At 41.2% G+C, this 8,606-nt stretch overlaps 1 pseudogene; it reads left to right on the forward strand.

The window, feature by feature from the left end:
* Positions 1 to 8,606, forward strand: part of LOC113108058 (inactive phospholipase C-like protein 1) — a 50,080-nt pseudogene that overhangs the window by 37,593 nt on the left and 3,881 nt on the right.

An 8,606-nucleotide genomic window follows, 5' to 3' on the forward strand; every position in this document is an offset into this window, starting at 1 on the left:
CTTTTCTCTACTTCCAGAGTTTCTGGTTGGCTAGCAGAAAACTCTAATGCTAGATGGATAATAAAATAAAACAATTTGGATAATAAAACCTGGAAATAACTCTATCGGAACTAAATGTCTCTAAGTAGATATCACAAGGCCAGTGGAGATCATCAAAGTATTGAGAAGTCAATATTAAATTCAGTTTGCGTCAAATAGTCAAAATGGTTTAACATTTCTACAAACTTTTACAAGAAGATATTGTACTTTCACACCACCACATAACATAGATTAGATTAAGGCAATGATACATCTGTGAAGGAAGTACTCTGATAAACCTGTTTTTTAATTCCAGGACAGACCGGTATAACAGAAGGTTTAGTGAGTGTAATCATATTAAAGTGCTGTTTAAGTTTTACAACACACATTTAATTATAAAGCAATTTCCAAGTGATGAATTGGAGCATTGAAATCTCCATAGCTGCCAGCTGTTATTAGGCAGGAGTTGTTCAAATTGTACTGGAACATTTTTTTTCACACTCTGCTGTACTTTATTACATTGTTTCTAAATATTGCTTAGAAATGTGAAGGGTTACTACAAGATTAATTTAATTTGATCCTCAATGCACCATCAGGCTTTATACACCGACTTCTCTATCCACCTCTATATTTGTCTGTGTTTTGCTCCTGGGAAGAACAGGTGTTTGGTAATCTCTCTTTGCTGTATTCATATTTGCTTCAACGACACATTTCATCCTTCAAGCTGTTTATAGACAAGCTCAATATCAGGAGATCAGCTCTGCCTCACATTTCTGCTTGACGTAATTCTATTTTGACCCACACATCAGCATTTTCAATTAGTTGGGTGGTAGGATTGACGGCCAGCTAAACTTATTGTCAGTTAATCCATGGGCGTTCCCCTCTAACCCTGCTAAATCTCTGTCTCTCCATCCGGCACGGATTACCCGGCAGGTCTCTCGGGGTGGGAGCGGTGCGGCGGCACTAATCTACTGCTTTCTCAGAGCTGGATCATTAGCTGGATTGCAGTGCTTTTCCGTGGCTTGCCTGGAGCTGGAGTAGATTACGGGCAGCACCAGGTGTTGTTCCAGCTGATGAAGTCAGTGGTACGATGTGGTATTTTGGGATGGGGTTAGTGGGCTCTGTTGTGATTGGGTTGTGAGCTGATGGACAGAAATGCTGTGTGCTTAAATGGATAGTTCACCTAAAAAATGTAACGATTACTCATCCTGACTTCATTCCAAACATGTATGACTTTCTTTATTTGTTCTGTTAAACATTAAAAAATAAGGTTGAAGAACTGCTTTGAACCCAAGTTACTTTTATTTAATTTTTTCCACCAGTAAAAATTAAATTTTGGGGTGAATTTTCCCTTTAACCAATCAACTCTGTCTTTCATAAAGTTACGGAGAACATCATAATGACAGTTTTAGTTTCTGCAGTGCAGGATGGCTATGTTTGTTTGTTTTTGAAAAAATAATAATGAGCTATTAATTTGTCAGTGTACAATTACACTACACTAATACTGTTACTTGGTGATCTCATAGAAACTTTTCTTTTTCCTTCATGGTAGTCTCAGCAGAATTTCCTCAACAGACTGCCATGTGATCAGCTCTTTGTTTGCTTGCCAAGTATTGCTCAAAGCTAATGTCTCACAGCTAATGTTTCAAATAAATACTGTATTTGCAGGCTCTGTTATCCTATACTATTTTAACACGACCATTTCAGCTTAACAATTTGCTTAGCCTACTAAAACTAGGCATTTGCAAAGCTAAATTTTCTTCAATTTCGCTGCCAAAGACGTCCCTGAATGTGTTTAGCTTTAGATATGTTTTTTTAAAAGCGGGTGAATGTAAATGCACAGCTTTTACGGTGTAAACAAAACTGTCTATCTGTCTTGTATGTTCACAAATTGCAAAACACACCATTTTACAAATGAGGACATCCTCAAAGGGAGTTTTTTGGTCATTTTGTCAGGTTTTGCTCACTTCTGGGTGGCAATTTCTGCCCAAAATATAGTGAAGTATGTACTTTACTAAATTAGCAAAATCTCATGATCTATTTTAAACCTACAAAAGAATATTGGCTAACTGGACAGCAAATGCTAAGACTTTCCGCTTTTCGAACTAACAAAAACATTAGCCTTTATAGACAGTGTTTCTCGAGTAAAGAAACCACTGTACTTATTCAAGCATCAGTTCTTTATTTACCCTTGCATAGCGAAGAAGTTAAACGTCTGTTGTCAAACTGAGCGTCACGGCACTTCATTCTTCTGAATAGAAGAGAGGTGGAGTTATGAGGTTTGACTGACAATTTGAAGATCCAATGGCATTAAGAGGTTTAGTCATAAGCTCTTTTGAATAATTTTTTACTGGTTAAGTACTTGTTAAACCCACAAACAGAACTAATGACGACCAATATCACGGATTTAAAATAATAATAACAAAATATATTAGAGATAGGAAGTTTTTGATCATTTTCCACAGGACACCCGACAACCTGTCGCTGCACACAAGTTGGTAGCACAAAGGTGTAACTATACACAAAATCTAGACCTTGCTAGTTGAGTAAGTGTTACTCAAACATACATAGATACAGGTTCTTGCATTTGTCAATAATACATGTGAATAAAATATTCTTTCACAGCCTTTGATTTGTGAATTTGTTGTCTTCCTTTCAGTCTAGATTGTTTGTATTGGCTGTAAGCGGATGACAGTATTAAACACTCTGCTGTGTGAAAGAGTTTAGCCCCGGGCAGCATTGGAAAGGTTCAGTAAGGACTCAATAGTAGAGCAGACTGATGACATTGTGGGTTTTAGCTGCCAAATCACTGATGAGCTTGAAAATGCCCCTTAAAGGGCAGGGACTTGACTGTTATTAAAACCAATCAGCTCTGGTAGGAATAGACCAAGGGTTATTCCCTCAGTCTGAACTGTCACCAGTGCCCATACTGATGCATTTTAGTTCTTCTTATATTTTCCCTAGTCACTCTTCATTTTCTCCTCCTTGTCCTCAGTTTCTTCATCCAACCCACCTCCAGTTATTATCTCCTCCTTTCCAGTGCCTGTGCTCCCCTTCCATTTCCTCCTCTTTCCCTTAATTAAGTGGAGATGGGAGCACATCTAAATTTAACCACACTTCATCTCCCAGCTCCCCTCTTGCTGTTTTTGATACTTCTGTTATCCCTCTCAGACTGATGGTGGAAAATTGCTTATGATGTCTGTGTAATCTTATATTATGGAAGAAAGATGGCCTCGTTTTACCTACCTTCTAGGTTTTCCAGCAGTGTGTGTTTTGTTACACTCATCCCTCCATCTCATTAACTCTGTTTTTTTTCTGCAACCCTTGCTATATTTCACACCCTTTTTTTCATATTCCTTAGCTAACACTCTCTTACATTCCATTGCTTTCCTTTCCTTACGGGTGGACCCTTCATTCTTTGTTGGAAAAACACACAAAGAACAAAAAAACACAAAAAACAATCTATGTTTCAAAAAACAAAGCAAACTGAAGTGCACTTAGGGGGATTAATTCTGATAGATGCACTTTTAGGCAAGAACGATACATTAAAAGCTTTGCAGGCTTGTCATCATGGTATCCTGGAGAGCTCAGATTGGTAGGTGGCCTAGATGGATGGATGAACAGCCTGCTTTTTTGCCTCTTTCTTATTGTGCCCTTGGGTGTCTAACCACTAAAGCTGCATTTTAGCCTTGCGAGGCCATGCCTGTTAAACTGTGCACGGTGCTGCATGGCTCATTGTGATTGCTTCAGCTCCGCTATCACCCAGTCTGCTCAAACACCTGCTGACCTGGATTCACAGCGGCAGGCTGTCGACTCGTCAGGCAGGTTCTGATCCAGAAGCACGGCAGCTTTGAGGAACGGAGTCTGCCAGCTGCATGAAAACAGACAAACGAAGACAAATGAACATGTCAGAGTGCTCAGTGGCTGCACACTGTACTCTCTGACCTGACCTCATCCACTGCTTCTCTGGTCTGAATGTCAACTGGGTTTTGCTTGGCTGAGGAATTCCAGAATTGTGGTGTTTTGTGAAAGCTCCAAGTAGTGCTTATTTCTTCCTTGACTTAAAAAGGATGATAATTGTGATGATAAAGTAGCAGAATGTGAATGTGAAAAAAAAAACAATAAAAGAAAGTTACTGTATATCCTGACAAAATTACTGTACCAGTATTTTATTTTATTTTTCGTGGACATTTCCTTTAACCCTAAAACCCAACACAATGCAATGTGTATTTCACACTTCAGGTAGAACAACTGACAAAATCAATACAGAACAATTTTCTGATTCTGACATGGTAAATTGGGCTATATTTAAATTTAAATTTTTTTTCTTGCCTATGACATGATGCCGTGTGTTTCAGATTTTTTTGGGGGGTGAATTCAAGAGTGTTGCTAGTTGGTTCTTAGGATGTTGGGGTTAGTTTCTAGGTTGCCACCCAAGTTTATATATGATATTCTGGTTCCTGGACAGATATGGATATGGAGTTTGTTTTTTCTTTTTTTTCTGCTTATTTATAAATATCATGTCTGATTGATTTGATGTGTGCTAGTTATGGAACATGCAGAGAAACCAAAGACTTTCTAATGGGATTATTCATGTCTTGATTGTATAAAGTCCATATTTGATATTTGGTATGTCTGACATTAATTAGCTTCTGTGTGCATACTCTCTGCGTTTCTGTAATGAAAATCAGTTTGATTAGTGCCAAATGGCTTGGGGTGGAAATCCCAGATTACACATTCAAACTACTGCAGTGACATAATGTGTTTCCTTTAGGAGGCTTTGTTGTGGATTCATTTTTAGGTATTATGACATGCACATATTTTAAAACCAGCAGCCCCAGCAAACATAAACCTTTTATCTCCTTTCCTTTCAGTGTCGGGCAAGGTGACAGTTAGCTCTGCCATCATTTAGTTTTCGCATTTTTCGGTTGCTCCAAAATGAATTTCATTATCATTTCATCATTCTGTGTCCCTGGAGTGAAATGCTTGAAAACATTTTTAAAATGCTAATATGCATGGCTAAATTGCTACATAATCAAATAAATAAAAAAATCTAATCAAAAAGGTTTTCCACATAATGTAAAGAATCATCTTATTTGGGAATTCGGTTAAATCTGAATATTTCTAAAGGATTATTTTTTTTTAGGTTTTGCTAGGTAAAATTAACTTGTCACCAATAATTTTAAATGACAAACACCGAATTAAGAATAGCAAAGAAATAACAGGTATATTTTAGCAGCTCTTACAATAGCAATACACAATCCAGTGCTGCTGGTCTGTGATGCAATGTAGGATGTGGTTAGTTAATTCTGAATAGGCCAGAGGAAGGACACCATAGTTCATTTCCCTTGGATGACTTGATCATTTATGTCTAAAATGTGCCTGAATGGTTATGTGCAAAAAGTTGTTTCAGGTTGAAACATGTTCTGTTTGGACATAAACCTACAGACATGCTTAAACACAAAGAGCTTTCGGTGATGGATGAGAGAATTTCCATCTTGCTTTGTTGCTAAGATGCTTAGCTAGAACAGCACTAGGTAAAATTACATGGAAGTTTTCTTTCTTTGTGGTTCACATGGGGTTTAATTATTTCTTCTTTAATTTTCTCCAAGGATCCTTCAGTGGCCAAGGTCAGTGGAGGGAGAAAGAAAACGGTTTCCTTCAGCAGTATGCCATCAGAAAAGAAGGTGAGCAGTGCTGCAGATTGCCTTGCCTTCATGCAGGGTGGCTGCGAGCTTAAGAAGGTGCGACCCAACTCGCGCATCTACTCGAGATTCTACACTCTAGATCCTGAGCTGGCTTGCCTCCGTTGGGAACCCTCCAAGAAAGATGGTGACCGAGCTCGACTAGACATCTCGGCTATTCGTGAGGTCCGCACAGGGAAAAGCACAGAGACCTTTCTCCACAATGGCCCATCGGATCACCTTGGTGAAGAAGCAGCCTTCTCCATCATTCACGGTGATGAGTATCAGTCCCTGGACCTGGTTGCTCTCTCTGCCGATGTGGCCAACATCTGGGTGACCGGGTTGCGGTACCTGTTGTCTCACCCTGGTTCCATTGCTGGAGGGAGTGGAGGAGATGGAGGGGTGGGAGAAGGCAGTACTGGGAGCAAGATGAGGCAGAACTGGTTGGCGACAGAGTTTGCTCTCGTTGATGAAGATGGACACGGAATTGTGTCTGAGGACACAGCAGTGGCCACCATCTGTAAACTCTGCCCTGGCATTAGGGAAGCAAAGGTAAGACATTCTTTTATAATTAAATTTATTTACCACAAAATCTTGCATTTCATGAGTAAATGGGTTTAGAAAAAGCCAAGCAATACTGAATGTCGGACTTCCCAAATTGAAAGCAATCAGGAATACATATACTGTGGCAGTTTTTATGTAGGACGCATAAAATAAGAATCATACTAGTTGTGCTAGAGCAGTAAAACAAACATTGAAAGAGCCATAAATATGAACAGGCAATATGAGTGTTGTTCCAGAGCTCATCTTTCTGTATCATTACTTAGCTTGACTTGATAACCAGCCTTGCTGAGGCACACAGCAATTGTTTGCTTTTCAATTTGGCAGCTGTGACAGTAGTTTCATCCATGTGTGTTTGTGTGTGGACTGGACAGCTGGGGACAGGAGGAGGCCAGACAGAAACCACAGGGCCAAGTTTCCAAGTCTTTGTGACAGCGGGTGTGAGGCATCTGCTTCATGTGTCTAGAGAGACATGTAAAGGCAAAAAGGGCAAGCACTGAGGAACCGACTGTATAGGCATGACTCACTTTGCTCCTGGCTGTATCCTAATCTTGAAAAATGCAGGACACAATCTAGGCCCAGTGAAGCGCTGCTGTCCCTGACAGCATATGACTTGAGACATTTTGTCTCTCAAGATTCAAATCACTGTCTGCCGCAAGCTGCTTATTTGATTTGCCTCTGGTTTGTGTAACAGTTTTGTTCTGTGATTGCTCATTAAATTTCAAAGCAAAATAGAATATCACCCCCAGCATTTCTTATTTGAGAAGTGAAACCTAAAAAACTGATGAGACAGGCTTACATTATAAGCAGACAGTAGACTGCATAAATCTCAAGGCCTTGGTCATCAATAACCAACTGTCACCTGACAGTAGTTCTTATTTTCTTTTTTTATCATTTAGTAGATACTTTAATTTCCAAAGCAAGGCATTCCCCCTGGAGCAAGTGCCTTGGGCAATGGTAAATGATAATAGTTTGTTAGTATTTGTTAGTTTGGGTTTCTAGCATAATCTGTTATCCATATAAGTGCTGCCAACATAAATATGTGTACTAAAATGTTATTACAACTCTTTCTTTTTATTTTTATCAGGTGCGATTGCGCTTTAAGGAGATTCAGCGGAGCAAAGAGAAGCTAACTTCTCATGTTACACTGGAAGAATTCCAGCAGGCCTTCTGCGAGTTGTGTACACGACCAGATGTCTATTTCTTGCTAGTGCAACTCTCAAAAGACCAAGAGTGCCTTGACGCCCAAGACCTGCGTCTTTTCCTAGAGACTGAGCAAGGTCTATCATTGGCCACCACTGAGGGCTGCTTGGAACTTCTTCGCCGCTTTGAACCCCTCTACAGCTGGGCGTGAACGAGGTCTACTTGGCTTGGACGGCTTTACCGCTACCTACAGTCAGCTGAGTGTCAGTTATTAGACCCTGAGCACCAGAATGTGTGCCAGGACATGAAGATGCCCCTATCTCATTATTTCATCAGTGCCTCCTACCGCTCCTACCTGCTGGACGACCAAGTTCATGGCCGAGCTGATCTTGGGGGTCTCATTCGAGCCCTGCAGGTTGGCTGTCGGTGTCTGGAGCTTGGGGTTACTGATGGGCCAGAAGGGGAACCATTATTAGGTGTAGAACATGGTACAGATGGAAAGCATCATCATCACCATCACCACCATCATCATCATGGTTCTGTTACTCTGCGCAGTGCCCTGGAAGTAGTCAACAAGTATGCTTTTCTCACTTCCCAGTATCCTCTGCTGCTGTATCTATGCCAGCGTTGCGTACCTTCCCAGCAACGTACTCTTGCACAACACCTAAAAAAAGTTTTTGGACCCAAGCTCTATACCCTGAAACTCTGCCTGTCAGTCTGGGAGGTCGTGCAACCACTTTTGCCCTCTCCAGAGCAGCTGAAGGAAAGGTTGCTTCTTGTCGGAAAGAAGCTGCCCCCGAAGAAGAAGGTTCTGAAGGAGAGGTATCTGAGGAGGATGAGGAGATTGGTGGGGTGGTCCTCTGGCATGGCAGAAGGATGACTATCCCTGGGGAAGAGGAACTGGGGGTGGTCCTCGTTGTTTCCCCGCCCCCACAGCCAAGGCGCCTCCGCTTACGGCGTGATTGTCTGATCTCGTCGCAGTTGCTCGTACTGGAAGTCGCAGCTTTTATGCTCATCGGACGAGTGCACAGCCATCCCAACAGCATTCCCCTCCCTCCCACTCCATCATACACCAGGTACACCTATGACCCTTGACCCCCTCACTGGACCCTGTGCTCTCTTGGGAGGGAGAGGCAGGACGGCTGGCCAGTGAGAGCCCAGAGGAGCTGGTGAACTTTACCAAGCGCAATCTAACTCGTG

The sequence above is a fragment of the Carassius auratus genome, chromosome 9 (assembly GCF_003368295.1).
Source record: "Carassius auratus strain Wakin chromosome 9, ASM336829v1, whole genome shotgun sequence".
NCBI lineage: Eukaryota > Metazoa > Chordata > Actinopteri > Cypriniformes > Cyprinidae > Carassius > Carassius auratus.